Here is a 15,423-nt window from a genome sequence, read left to right on the forward strand (position 1 = left end):
AAAAACTTGAATTGTATTCCCTTATTCTCCAGGTGGGCAACTGACTGCCAAAACTTGAACTATATTTCCTTTGTTCTCCAGGTGGACGCCTGATTGCCAAAACTTGAACTGTATTACCTTGTTCTCCAGGTAGGCGCTTGATTGCCAAAAACTTGAACTGTATTCCCTTGTTCTCCAGGTGGGCGCATGATTTCCAAAACATGAGCTATATTCCCTTGTTCTCGAGGTGGGTGCTTGATTATCAAAACTTTAACTATATTCCGTTGTTCTCCAGGTGGACGCCTGATTGTCAAAACTTAAACTGTATTCCCTTGTTCTCCAAGTGGGCGCCTGATTGCCAAAACTTGAACTGTATTCCCTTGTTCTCAAGGTGAGCGTTTGATTGTCAAAACTTGAACTGTATTCCCTTGTTCTCCAGGTGGGCGCCTGGTTGCCAAAACTTGAATTGTATTCCCTTGTTCTCCATATGGGCGCCTGATTGCAAAAAACATAAATTGTATTCCTTTGTTCTCCAGGTGGGCGCCTGATTGGCAAAATTTAACTGTAATCCCTTATTCTCCAGGTGGGCGCCTGATTGCCAAAACTTGAACTGCATTCCCTTGTTCTCCAGGAGGGCACCTGATTGCCAAAACATGAACTGTATTCCCTTGTTCTCCAGGCGAGCGCCTGATTGCCAAAACTTAAACTGTATTCCCTTGTTCTCCAGGTGGGCGCCTGATTGCCAAAACATGAACTGTATTTCCCTTGTTCCCCAGGTGAGCGCCTGATTGCTAAAACTTGAATTGTATTCCTTTGTTCTCTAAGTGGGCGCCTGATTGCCAAAACTTTTGTATTCCTTTGTTCTACAAGTGAGCACCTGATTGCCAAAACTTGAACTGTATTCCCTTGTTCTCCAGGTTGGCTCCTGATTGAAAAAACTTGAACTGTATTCCCTTGTTCTCCAGGTGGGCGCCTGACTGCCAAAACTTGAACTATATTTCCTTTGTTCTCCAGGTGGACGCCTGATTGCCAAAACTTGAACTATATTACCTTGTTCTCCAGGTGGGCGCCTGATTGGCAAAAACTTGAACTGTATTCCCTTGTTCTCTAGGTGGGCGCATGATTTCCAAAACATGAGCTATATTCCCTTGTTCTCGAGGTGGGTGCTTGATTACCAAAACTTTAACTATATTCCCTTGTTCTCCAGGTGGGCGCCTGATTGTCAAAACTTAAACTGTATTCCCTTGTTCTCCAAGTGGGCGCCTGATTGCCAAAACTTGAACTGTATTCCCTTGTTCTCCAGGTGAGCGCTTGATTGTAAAAACTTGAACTGTATTCCCTTGTTCTCTAGGTGGGTGCCTGATTGCCAAAACTTGAATTGTATTCCCTTGTTCTCCAGATGGACGCCTGATTGCAAAAAACATGAACTGTATTCCTTTGTTCTCCAGGTGGGCGCTTGATTGCCAAAACTTTAACTGTAATCCCTTGTTCTCCAGGTGGGCGCCTGATTGCCAAAACTTGAACTGTATTCCCTTATTCTCCAGGAGGGCTCATGATTACCAAAACATGAACTGTATTCCCTTGTTCTCCAGGTGGGCGCCTGATTGCCAAAACTTGAACTGTATTCCCTTGTTCTCTAGGTGGGCGCCTGATTGCCAAAAGTTGAACTGTATTTCCCTCGTTCTCCAGGTGGGCGCCTTATTGCTAAAACTTGAACTATATTACTTTGTTCTCCAGGTGGGCGCCTGATTGCCAAAACTTGAACTATATTCCCTTGTTCTCTAGGTGGGCGCCTGATTGCAAAAACTTGAACTGTATTCCCTTATTTTACAGGTGGGCGCCTGATTGCATAAAACTTGAACTGTATTCCCTTGTTTTACAGGTGGGTGCCTGATTGCCAACAACTTGAACTGTATTCCCTTATTCTTCAGGTGGGCGCCTGATTGCCAAAACTTGAACTGTATTCCCTTGTTCTCCAGGTGGGCGCCTGATTGCCAAAACATGAGCTGTATTCTCTAGTTCTCCAGGTGGGCGTCTGATTACCAAAACTTAAACTATATTCCCTTGTTCTCCAGGTGGGCGCCTGATTGCCAAAAACATGAACTTTATTCCTTTGTTCTCCAGGTGGGCGCTTGATTGCCAAAACTTTAACTGTAATCCCTTATTCTCCAGGTGGGCGCCTGATTGCCAAAACTTGAACTGTATTCCCTTATTCTCCAGGAGGGCTCATGATTACCAAAACATGAACTGTATTCCCTTGTTCTCCAAGTGAGCGCCTGATTGCCAAAACTTGAACTGTATTCCCTTGTTCTCCAGGTGGGCGCCTGATTGCCAAAAGTTGAACTGTATTTCCCTCGTTCTCCACGTGGGCGCCTTATTGCTAAAACTTGAACTGTATTACTTTGTTCTCCAGGTGGGCGCCTGATTGCCAAAACTTGAACAATATTCCCTTGTTCTCTAGGTGGGCGCGCAAAAACTTGAACTGTATTCCCTTATTTTACAGGTGGACGCCTGATTGCATAAAACTTGAACTGTATTACCTTGTTTTACAGGTGGGTGCCTGATTGCCAACAACTTGAACTGTATTCCCTTGTTCTTCAGGTGGGCGCCTGATTGCCAAAACTTGAACTGTATTCCCTTGTTCTCCAGGTGGGCGCCTGATTGCCAAAACATGAGCTGTATTCTCTAGTTCTCCAGGTGGGCGTCTGATTACCAAAACTTAAACTATATTCCCTTGTTCTTCAGGTGGGCGCCTGATTGCCAAAACTTGAACTCTATTCCCTTGTTCTCCAGGTGGGCGCCTGATTGCCAAAAACTTGAACTGTATTCCCTTGTTCTCCAGGTGGGTGCCTGATTGCCAAAAACTTGAACTGTATTCCCTTGTTCTCCATGTGGGCGCCTGATTGCCAGAACTTGAACTGTATTCCCTTTTTCTCCAGGTGGGCGCCTGATTGCCAGAACTTGAACTGTATTCCCTTGTTCTCCAGGTGGGCGCCTGATTGCCAAAACTTGAATTTTATTCCCTTGTTCTACAGGTGGGCGCCTGATTGCCAAAACTTGAGCTCTATTACCTTGTTCTCCAGCTGGGCGCCTGATTGCCAAAACTTGAATTGTATTCCCTTGTTCTCCAGGTGGGCGCCTGATTGCCAAAACTTGAATTGTATTTTCTTGTTCTCCAGGTGGGCGCCTGATTGCAAAAAACATGAACTGTATTCCTTTGTTCTCTAGGTGGGTGCCTGATTGCCAAAACTTGAATTGTATTCCCTTGTTCTCCAGGTGGGCGCCTGATTGCCAAAACTTGAACTGTATTCCCTTGTTCTCCAGGTGGGTGCCTGATTGCCAAAAGTTGAATTGTATTTCCCTTGTTCTCCAGGTGGGCGCCTTATTGATAAAACTTGAACTGGATTACTTTGTTCTCCAGGTGGGCGCCTGATTGCCAAAACTTGAACTATATTCCCTTGTTCTCTAGGTGGGCGCCTGATTGCAAAAAACATGAACTGTATTCCCTTATTTTACAGGTGGGCGCCTGATTGCATAAAACATGAACTGTATTCCCTTGTTCTCTAGGTGGGTGCCTGATTGCCAAAACTTGAATTGTATTCCCTTGTTTTCCAGATGGGCGCCTGATTGCAAAAAACATGAACTGTATTCCTTTGTTCTCCAGGTGGGCGCTTGATTGCCAAAAGTTTAACTGTAATCCCTTGTTCTTCAGGTGGGCGCCTGATTGCCAAAACTTGAACTGTATTCCCTTGTTCTCCAGGAGGGCTCATGATTACCAAAACATGAATTGTATTCCCTTGTTCTCCAAGTGAGCGCCTGATTGCCAAAACTTGAACTGTATTCCCTTGTTCTCCAGGTGGGCGCCTGATTGCCAAAAGTTGAACTGTATTTCCCTCGTTCTCCAGGTGGGCGCCTTATTGCTAAAACTTGAACTGTATTACTTTGTTCTCCAGGTGGGCGCCTGATTGCCAAAACTTGAACAATATTCCCTTGTTCTCTAGGTGGGCGCGCAAAAACTTGAACTGTATTCCCTTATTTTACAGGTGGGCGCCTGATTGCATAAAACTTGAACTGTATTCCCTTGTTTTACAGGTGGGTGCCTGATTGCCAACAACTTGAACTGTATTCCCTTGTTCTTCAGGTGGGCGCCTGATTGCCAAAACTTGAACTATATTCCCTTGTTCTCCAGGTGGGCGCCTGATTGCCAAAACATGAGCTGTATTCTCTAGTTCTCCAGGTGGGCGTCTGATTACCAAAACTTAAACTATATTCCCTTGTTCTCCAGGTGGGCGCCTGATTGCCAAAACTTGAACTCTATTCCCTTGTTCTCCAGGTGGGCGCCTGATTGCCAAAAACTTGAACTGTATTCCCTTGTTCTCCAGGTGGGTGCCTGATTGCCAAAAACTTGAACTGTATTCCCTTGTTCTCCATGTGGGCGCCTGATTGCCAGAACTTGAACTGTATTCCCTTTTTCTCCAGGTGGGCGCCTGATTGCCAAAACATGAGCTGTATTCTCTAGTTCTCCAGGTGGGCGCCTGATTACCAAAACTTGAACTATATTCCCTTGTTTTCCAGGTGGGCGCCTGATTGCCAAAACTTGAACTGTATTCCTTTGTTCTCCAGGTGGGCGCCTGATTGCCAAAAACTTGAACTGTATTCCCTTGTTCTCCAGGTGGGTGCCTGATTGCCAAAAACTTGAACTGTATTCCCTTGTTCTCCATGTGGGCGCCTGATTGCCAGAACTTGAACTGTATTCCCTTTTTCTCCAGTTGGGCGCCTGATTGCCAGAACTTGAACTGTATTCCCTTGTTCTCTAGGTGGGCGCCTGATTGCCAAAACTTGAACTGTATTCCCTTGTTCTCCAGGTGGGCGCCTGATTGCCAAAACGTGAGCTCTATTACCTTGTTCTCCAGCTGGGCGCCTGATTGCCAAAACTTGAACTGTATTTCCTTGTTCTTCAGGTGGGCGCCTGATTGCCAAAACTTGAATTGTATTTTCTTGTTCTCTAGGTGGGCGCCTGATTGCAATAAACATGAACTGTATTCCTTTGTTCTCTAGGTGGGTGCCTGATTGCCAAAATTTTAACTGTAATCCTTTATTCTCCAGGTGGGCGCCTGATTGCCAAAAACTTGAACTGTATTCCCTTGTTCTCCATGTGGGCGCCTGATTGCCAGAACTTGAACTGTATTCCCTTTTTCTCCAGGTGGGCGCCTGATTGCCAGAACTTGAACTGTATTCCCTTGTTCTCTAGGTGGGCGCCTGATTGCCAAAACTTGAACTGTATTCCCTTGTTCTCCAGGTGGGCGCCTGATTGCCAAAACGTGAGCTCTATTACCTTGTTCTCCAGGTGGGTGCCTGATTGCCAAAAGTTGAACTGTATTTCCCTTGTTCTCCAGGTGGACGCCTTATTGCTAAAACTTGAACTGTATTACTTTGTTCTCCAGGTGGGCGCCTGATTGCCAAAACTTGAACTATATTCCCTTGTTCTCTAGGTGGGCGCCTAATTGCAAAAACTTGAACTGTATTCCCTTATTTTACAGGTGGGCGCCTGATTGCATAAAACTTGAACTGTATTCCCTTGTTCTCTAGGTGGGTGCCTGATTGCCAAAACTTGAATTGTATTCCCTTGTTCTCCAGATGGGCGCCTGATTGCAAAAAACATGAACTGTATTCCTTTGTTCTCCAGGTGTGCGCTTGATTGCCAAAACTTTAACTGTAATCCCTTGTTCTTCAGGTGGGCGCCTGATTGCCAAAACTTGAACTGTATTCCCTTGTTCTCCAGGAGGGCTCATGATTACCAAAACATGAACTGTATTCCCTTGTTCTCCAGGTGAGCGCCTGATTGCCAAAACTTGAACTGTATTCCCTTGTTCTCCAGGTGGGCGCCTGATTGCCAAAAGTTGAACTGTATTTCCCTCGTTCTCCAGTTGGGCGCCTTATTGCTAAAACTTGAACTGTATTACTTTGTTCTCCAGGTGGGCGCCTGATTGCCAAAACTTGAACTATATTCCCTTGTTCTCTAGGTGGGCGCGCAAAAACTTGAACTGTATTCCCTTATTTTACAAGTGGGCGCCTGATTGCATAAAACTTGAACTGTATTCCCTTGTTTTACAGGTGGGTGCCTGATTGCCAACAACTTAAACTGTATTCCCTTGTTCTTCAGGTGGGCGCCTGATTGCCAAAACTTGAACTGTATTCCCTTGTTCTCCAGGTGGGCGCCTGATTTCCAAAACATGAGCTGTATTCTCTAGTTCTCCAGGTGGGCGTCTGATTACCAAAACTTAAACTATATTCCCTTGTTCTCCAGGTGGGCGCCTGGTTGCCAAAACTTGAACAATATTCCCTTGTTCTCTAGGTGGGCGCGCAAAAACTTGAACTGTATTCCCTTATTTTACAGGTGGGCGCCTGATTGCATAAAACTTGAATTGTATTCCCTTGTTTTACAGGTGGGTGCCTGATTGCCAACAACTTGAACTGTATTCCCTTGTTCTTCAGGTTGGCGCCTGATTGCCAAAACTTGAACTGTATTCCCTTGTTCTCCAGGTGGGCGCCTGATTGCCAAAACATGAGCTGTATTCTCTAGTTCTCCAGGTGGGCGTCTGATTACCAAAACTTAAACTATATTCCCTTGTTCTCCAGGTGGGCGCCTGATTGCCAAAACTTGAACTCTATTCCCTTGTTCTCCAGGTGGGCGCCTGATTGCCAAAAACTTGAACTGTATTCCCTTGTTCTCCAGGTGGGTGCCTGATTGCCAAAAACTTGAACTGTATTCCCTTGTTCTCCATGTGGGCGCCTGATTGCCAGAACTTGAACTGTATTCCCTTTTTCTCCAGGTGGGCGCCTGATTGTCAGAACTTGAACTGTATTCCCTTGTTCTCCAGGTGGGCGCCTGATTGCCAAAACTTGAACTGTATTCCCTTGTTCTCTAGGTGGGCGCCTGATTGCCAAAACTTGAGCTCTATTACCTTGTTCTCCAGCTGGGCGCCTGATTGCCAAAACTTGAACTGTATTCCCTTGTTCTCCAGGTGGGCGCCTGATTGCCAAAACATGAATTGTATTTTCTTGTTCTCCAGGTGGGCGCCTGATTGCAAAAAACATGAACTGTATTCCTTTGTTCTCTAGGTGGGTGCCTGATTGCCAAAACTTTAACTGTAATCCTTTATTCTCCAGGTGGGCGCCTGATTGCCAAAACTTGAACTGTATTCCCTTGTTCTCCAGGTAGGTGCCTGATTGCCAAAAGTTGAACTGTATTTCCCTTGTTCTCTAGGTGGGCGCCTTATTGCTAAAACTTGAACTGTATTACTTTGTTCTCCAGGTGGGCTCCTGATTGCCAAAACTTGAACTATATTCCCTTGTTCTCTAGGTGGGCGCCTGATTGCAAAAACATGAACTGTATTCCCTTATTTTACAGGTGGGCGCCTGATTGCATAAAACTTGAACTGTATTCCCTAGTTTTACAGGTGAGTGCCTGATTGCCAACAACTTGAACTGTATACCCTTGTTCTTCAGGTGGGCGCCTGATTACCAAAACTTGAACTGTATTCCCTTGTTCTCCAGGTGGGCGCCTGATTGCCAAAACATGAGCTGTATTCTCTAGTTCTCCAGGTGGGCGCCTGATTACCAAAACTTGAACTATATTCCCTTGTTTTCCAGGTGGGCGCCTGATTGCCAAAACTTGAACTGTATTCCTTTGTTCTCCAGGTGGGCGCCTGATTGCCAAAAACTTGAACTGTATTCCCTTGTTCTCCAGGTGGGTGCCTAATTGCCAAAAACTTGAACTATATTCCCTTGTTCTCCATGTGGGCGCCTGATTGCCAGAACTTGAACTGTATTCCCTTTTTCTCCAGGTGGGCGCCTGATTGCCAGAACTTGAACTGTATTTCCTTGTTCTCCAGGTGGGCGCCTGTTTGCCAAAACTTGAAGTGTATTCCCTTCTTCTCCAGGTGGGCGCCTGATTGCCAAAACTTGAGCTCTATTACCTTGTTCTCCAGGTGGGCGCCTGATTGCCAAACTTGAACTGTATTCCCTTGTTCTCCAGGTGGGCGCCTGATTGCCAAAACTTGAATTGTATTTTCTTGTTCTCCAGGTGGGCGCCTGATTGCAAAAAACATGAACTGTATTCCTTTGTTCTCCAGGTGGGTGCCTGATTGGCAAAACCTTAACTGTAATCCCTTATTCTCCAGGTGGGCGCCTGATTGCCAAAACTTGAACTGTATTCCCTTGTTCTCCAGGTGGGCGCCTGATTGCCAAAAGTTGAACTGTATTTCCCTTGTTCTCCAGGTGGGCGCCTTATTGCTAAAACTTGAATTGTATTACTTTGTTCTCCAGGTGGGCGCCTGATTGCCAAAACTTGAACTATATTCCCTTGTTCTCTAGGTGGGCGCCTGATTGCAAAAACTTGAACTGTATTCCCATATTTTACAGGTGGGCGCCTGATTGCATAAAACTTGAACTGTATTCCCTTGTTTTACAAGTGGGTGCCTGATTGCCAACAACTGTATTCCCTTGTTCTTCAGGTGGGCGCCTGATTGCCAAAACTTGAACTATATTCCCTTGTACTCCAGGTGGGCGCCTGATTTCCAAAATATGAGCTGGATTCTCTAGTTCTCCAGGTGGGCGCCTGATTACCAAAACTTGAACTATATTCCCTTGTTCTCTAGGTGGGCGCCTGATTGCCAAAACTTGAACTGTATTCCCTTGTTCTCCAGGTGGGCGCCTGATTGCCAAAACATGAGCTGTATTCTCTAGTTCTCCAGGTGGGCGTCTGATTACCAAAACTTGAACTATATTCCCTTGTTCTCCTGGTGGGCGCCTGATTGCCAAAACTTGAACTGTATTCCTTTGTTCTCCAGGTGGGCGCCTGATTGCCAAAAACTTGAACTGTATTCCCTTGTTCTCCAGGTGGGTGCCTGATTGCCAGAACTTGAACTATATTCCCTTTTTCTCCAGGTGGGCGCCTGATTGCCAGAACTTGAATTGTATTCCCTTGTTCTCCAGGTGGGCGCCTAATTGCCAAAACTTGAACTGTATTCCCTTGTTCTCCAGGTGGGTGACTGATTGCCAAAACTTGAGCTCTATTACCTTGTTCTCCAAGTGGGCGCCTGATTGCCAAAACTTGAACTGTATTCCCTTGTTCTCCAGGTGGGCGCCTGATTGCCAAAACTTGAATTGTATTTTCTTGTTCTCTAGGTGGGCGCCTGATTGCAAAAAACATGAACTGTATTCCTTTGTTCTCCAGGTGGGTGCCTGATTGCCAAAACTTTAATTGTAATCCTTTATTCTCCAGGTGGGCGCCTGATTGCCAAAACTTGAACTGTATTCCCTTGTTCTCCAGGTGGGTGCCTGATTGCCAAAAGTTGAACTGTATTTCCCTTGTCCTCCAGGTGGGCGCCTTATTGCTAAAACTTGAACTGTATTACTTTGTTCTCCAGGTGGGCGCCTGATTGCCAAAACTTGAACTATATTCTCTTGTTCTCTAGGTGGGCGCCTGATTGCAAAAACTTGAACTTTATTCCTTTGTTCTCCAGGTGGGCGCTTGATTGCCAAAACTTTAACTGTAATCCCTTGTTCTCTAGGTGGGCGCCTGATTGCCAAAACTTGAACTGTATTCCCTTGTTCTCCAGGAGAGCTCATGATTACCAAAACATGAACTGTATTCCCTTGTTCTCCAGGTGGGCGCCTGATTGCCAAAACTTGAACTGTATTCCCTTGTTCTCCAGGTGGGCGCCTGATTGCCAAAAGTTGAACTGTATTTCCCTCGTTCTCCAGGTGGGCGCCTTATTGCTAAAACTTGAACTGTATTACTTTGTTCTCCAGGTGGGTGCCTGATTGCCAAAAACTTGAACTGTATTCCCTTGTTCTCCAGGTGGGTGCCTGATTGCCAAAAACGTGAACTATATTCCCTTGTTCTCCATGTGGGCGCCTGATTGCCAGAACTTGAACTGTATTCCCTTTTTCACCAGGTGGGCGCCTGATTGCCAGAACTTGAACTGTATTCCCTTGTTCTTCAGGTGGGCGCCTGATTGCCAAAACTTGAACTGTATTCCCTTGTTCTCCAGGTGGGCGCCTGATTGCCAAAAACTTGAACTGTATTCCCTTGTTCTCCAGGTGGGCGCCTGATTGCCAAAACTTGAATTGTATTTTCTTGTTCTCCTGGTGGGTGCCTGATTGCCAAAAGTTGAACTGTATTTCCCTTGTTCTCCAGGTGGGCGCCTTATTGCTAAAACTTGAATTGTATTACTTTGTTCTCCAGGTGGGCGCCTGATTGCCAAAACTTGAACTATATTCCCTTGTTCTCTAAGTGGGCGCCTGATTGCAAAAACTTGAACTGTATTTTCTTATTTTACAGTTGGGCGCCTGATTGCATAAAATTTGAACTGTATTCCCTTGTTTTATAGGTGGGTGCCTGATTGCCAACAACTTGAACTGTATTCCCTTGTTCTTCAGGTGGACGCCTGATTGCCAAAAACTTGAACTGTATTCCCTAGTTCTCCAGGTGGGCGCCTGATTGCCAAAACATGAGTTGTATTCTCTAGTTCTCCAGGTGGGCGCCTGATTACCAAAACTTAAACTATATTCCCTTGTTCTCCAGGTGGGCGCCTGATTGCAAAAACTTGAACTGTATTCCCTTGTTCTCCAGGTGGGCGCCTGATTGCCAAAAACTTGAACTGTATTCCCTTGTTCTCCAGGTGGGTGCCTGATTGCCAAAAACTTGAACTATATTCCCTTGTTCTCCATGTGGGCGCCTGATTGCCAGAACTTGAACTGTATTCCCTTTTTCTCCAGGTGGACGCCTGATTGCCAGAACTTGAACTGTATTCCCTTGTTCTCCAGGTGGGCGCCTGATTGCCAAAACTTGAACTGTATTCCCTTGTTCTCCAGGTGGGCGCCTGATTGCCAAAACTTGAGCTCTATTACCTTGTTTTCCAGGTGGGCGCCTGATTGCCTAAACTTGAACTGTATTCCCTTGTTCTCCAGGTGGGCTCCTGATTGCCAAAACTTGAATTGTATTTTCTTGTTCTCCAGGTGGGCGCATGATTGCAAAAAACATGAACTATATTCCTTTGTTCTCCAGGCGGGTGCATGATTGCCAAAACTTTAACTGTAATCCCTTATTCTCCAGGTGGGCGCCTGATTGCCAAAACTTGAACTGTATTCCCTTGATCTCCAGGTGGGCGCCTGATTGCCAAAACTTGAACTGTATTTCCCTTGTTCTCCAGGTGGGCGCCTTATTGCTAAAACTTGAACTTTATTACTTTGTTCTCCAGGTGGGCGCCTGATTGCCAAAACTTGAACTATATTCCCTTGTTCTCTAGGTGGGCGCCTGATTGCAAAAACTTGAACTGTATTCCCTTATTTTACAGGTGGGCGCCTGATTGCCAAAACTTGAACTGTATTCCCTTGTTCTCCAGGTGGGCGCCTGATTGCCAAAAACTTGAACTGTATTCCCTTGTTCTCCAGGTGGGTGCCTGATTGCCAGAACTTGAACTATATTCCCTTTTTCTCCAGGTGGGCGCCTGATTGCCAGAACTTGAACTGTATTCCCTTGTTCTCCAGGTGGGCGCCTAATTGCCAAAACTTGAACTGTATTCCCTTGTTCTCCAGGTGGGCGCCTGATTGCCAAAACTTGAGCTCTATTACCTTGTTCTCCAAGTGGGCGCCTGATTGCCAAAACTTGAACTGTATTCCCTTGTTCTCCAGGTGGGCGCCTGATTGCCAAAACTTGAATTGTATTTTCTTGTTCTCTAGGTGGGCGCCTGATTGCAAAAAACATGAACTGTATTCCTTTGTTCTCCAGGTGGGTGCCTTATTGCCAAAACTTTAACTGTAATCCTTTATTCTCCAGGTGGGCGCCTGATTGCCAAAACTTGAACTGTATTCCCTTGTTCTCCAGGTGGGTGCCTGATTGCCAAAAGTTGAACTGTATTTCCCTTGTCCTCTAGGTGGGCGCCTTATTGCTAAAACTTGAACTGTATTACTTTGTTCTCCAGGTGGGCGCCTGATTGCCAAAACTTGAACTATATTCCCTTGTTCTCTAGGTGGGCGCCTGATTGCAAAAACTTGAACTGTATTCCTTTGTTCTCCAGGTGGGCGCTTGATTGCCAAAACTTTAACTGTAATCCCTTGTTCTCTAGGTGGGCGCCTGATTGCCAAAACTTGAACTGTATTCCCTTGTTCTCCAGGTGGGCGCCTGATTGCCAAAACTTGAACTGTATTCCCTTGTTCTCCAGGTGGGCGCCTGATTGCCAAAACTTGAACTGTATTCCCTTGTTCTCCAGGTGGGCGCCTGATTGCCAAAAGTTGAACTGTATTTCCCTCGTTCTCCAGGTGGGCGCCTTATTGCTAAAACTTGAACCGTATTACTTTGTTCTCCAGGTGGGTGCCTGATTGCCAAAAACTTGAACTGTATTCCCTTGTTCTCCAGGTGGGTGCCTGATTGCCAAAAACGTGAACTATATTCCCTTGTTCTCCATGTGGGCGCCTGATTGCCAGAACTTGAACTGTATTCCCTTTTTCACCAGGTGGGCGCCTGATTGCCAGAACTTGAACTGTATTCCCTTGTTCTCCAGGTGGGCGCCTAATTGCCAAAACTTGAACTGTATTCCCTTGTTCTCCAGGTGGGCGCCTGATTGCAAAAAACTTGAACTGTATTCCCTTGTTCTCCAGGTGGGTGCCTGATTGCCAAAAACTTGAACTGTATTCCTTTGTTCTCCACGTGGGCGCCTGATTGCCAGAACTTGAACTGTATTCCCTTGTTCTCCAGGTGGGCGCCTGATTGCCAAAACTTGAACTGTATTCCCTTGTTCTCCAGGTGGGCGCCTGATTGCCAAAACTTGAGCTCTATTACCTTGTTCTCCAGGTGGGCGCCTGATTGCCAAAACTTGAACTGTATTCCCTTGTTCTCCAGGTGGGCGCCTGATTGCCAAAACTTGAATTGTATTTTCTTGTTCTCCAGGTGGGTGCCTGATTGCCAAAAGTTGAACTGTATTTCCCTTGTTCTCCAGGTGGGCGCCTTATTGCTAAAACTTGAATTGTATTACTTTGTTCTCCAGGTGGGCGCCTGATTGCCAAAACTTGAACTATATTCCCTTGTTCTCTAGGTGGGCGCCTGATTGCAAAAACTTGAACTGTATTCCCTTATTTTACAGTTGGGCGCCTGATTGCATAAAATTTGAACTGTATTCCCTTGTTTTACAGGTGGGTGCCTGATTGCCAACAACTTGAACTGTATTCCCTTGTTCTTCAGGTGGACGCCTGATTGCCAAAACTTGAACTGTATTCCCTAGTTCTCCAGGTGGGCGCCTGATTGCCAAAACATGAGTTGTATTCTCTAGTTCTCCAGGTGGGCGCCTGATTACCAAAACTTGAACTATATTCCCTTGTTCTCCAGGTGGGCGCCTGATTGCAAAAACTTGAACTGTATTCCCTTGTTCTCCAGGTGGGCGCCTGATTGCCAAAAACTTGAACTGTATTCCCTTGTTCTCCAGGTGGGTGCCTGATTGCCAAAAACTTGAACTATATTCCCCTGTTCTCCATGTGGGCGCCTGATTGCCAGAACTTGAACTGTATTCCCTTTTTCTCCAGGTGGACGCCTGATTGCCAGAACTTGAACTGTATTCCCTTGTTCTCCAGGTGGGCGCCTGATTGCCAAAACTTGAACTGTATTCCCTTGTTCTCCAGGTGGGAGCCTGATTGCCAAAACTTGAGCTCTATTACCTTGTTTTCCAGGTGGGCGCCTGATTGCCAAAACTTGAACTGTATTCCCTTGTTCTCCAGGTGGGCGCCTGATTGCCAAAACTTGAATTGTATTTTCTTGTTCTCCAGGTGGGCGCATGATTGCAAAAAACATGAACTATATTCCTTTGTTCTCCAGGCGGGTGCATGATTGCCAAAACTTTAACTGTAATCCCTTATTCTCCAGGTGGGCGCCTGATTGCCAAAACTTGAACTGTATTCCCTTGATCTCCAGGTGGGCGCCTGATTGCCAAAACTTGAACTGTATTTCCCTTGTTCTCCAGGTGGGCGCCTTATTGCTAAAACTTGAACTTTATTACTTTGTTCTCCAGGTGGGCGCCTGATTGCCAAAACTTGAACTATATTCCCTTGTTCTCTAGGTGGGCGCCTGATTGCAAAAACTTGAACTGTATTCCCTTATTTTACAGGTGGGCGCCTGATTGCCAAAAACTTGAACTGTATTCCCTTGTTCTCCAGGTGGGTGCCTGATTGCCAAAAACTTGAACTATATTCCCTTGTTCTCCATGTGGGCGCCTGATTGCCAGAACTTGAACTGTATTCCCTTTTTCTCCAGATGGGCGCCTGATTGCCAGAACTTGAACTGTAGTCCCTTGTTCTCCAGGTGGGTGCCTGATTGCCAAAAACGTGAACTATATTCCCTTGTTCTCCATGTGGGCGCCTGATTGCCAGAACTTGAACTGTATTCCCTTTTTCACCAGGTGGGCGCCTGATTGCCAGAACTTGAACTGTATTCCCTTGTTCTCCAGGTGGGCGCCTAATTGCCAAAACTTGAACTGTATTCCCTTGTTCTCCAGGTGGGCGCCTAATTGCAAAAACTTGAACTGTATTCCCTTGTTCTCCAGGTGGGTGCCTGATTGCCAAAAACTTGAACTGTATTCCTTTGTTCTCCATGTGGGCGCTTGATTGCCAGAACTTGAACTGTATTCCCTTGTTCTCCAGGTGGGCGCCTGATTGCCAAAACTTGAACTGTATTCCCTTGTTCTCCAGGTGGGCGCCTGATTGCCAAAACTTGAGCTCTATTACCTTGTTCTCCAGGTGGGCGCCTGATTGCCAAAACTTGAACTGTATTCCCTTGTTCTCCAGGTGGGCGCCTGATTGCCAAAACTTGAATTGTATTTTCTTGTTCTCCAGGTGGGTGCCTGATTGCCAAAAGTTGAACTGTATTTCCCTTGTTCTCCAGGTGGGCGCCTTATTGCTAAAACTTGAATTGTATTACTTTGTTCTCCAGGTGGGCGCCTGATTGCCAAAACTTGAACTATATTCCCTTGTTCTCTAGGTGGGCGCCTGATTGCAAAAACTTGAACTGTATTCCCTTATTTTACAGTTGGGCGCCTGATTGCATAAAATTTGAACTGTATTCCCTTGTTTTACAGGTGGGTGCCTGATTGCCAACAACTTGAACTGTATTCCCTTGTTCTTCAGGTGGACGCCTGATTGCCAAAACTTGAACTGTATTCCCTAGTTCTCCAGGTGGGCGCCTGATTGCCAAAACATGAGTTGTATTCTCTAGTTCTCCAGGTGGGCGCCTGATTACCAAAACTTGAACTATATTCCCTTGTTCTCCAGGTGGGCGCCTGATTGCAAAAACTTGAACTGTATTCCCTTGTTCTCCAGGTGGGCGCCTGATTGCCAAAAACTTGAACTGTATTCCCTTGTTCTCCAGGTGGGTGCCTGATTGCCAAAAACTTG

The sequence above is a fragment of the Nicotiana sylvestris genome, chromosome 2 (genome assembly GCF_000393655.2).
Source record: "Nicotiana sylvestris chromosome 2, ASM39365v2, whole genome shotgun sequence".
NCBI lineage: Eukaryota > Viridiplantae > Streptophyta > Magnoliopsida > Solanales > Solanaceae > Nicotiana > Nicotiana sylvestris.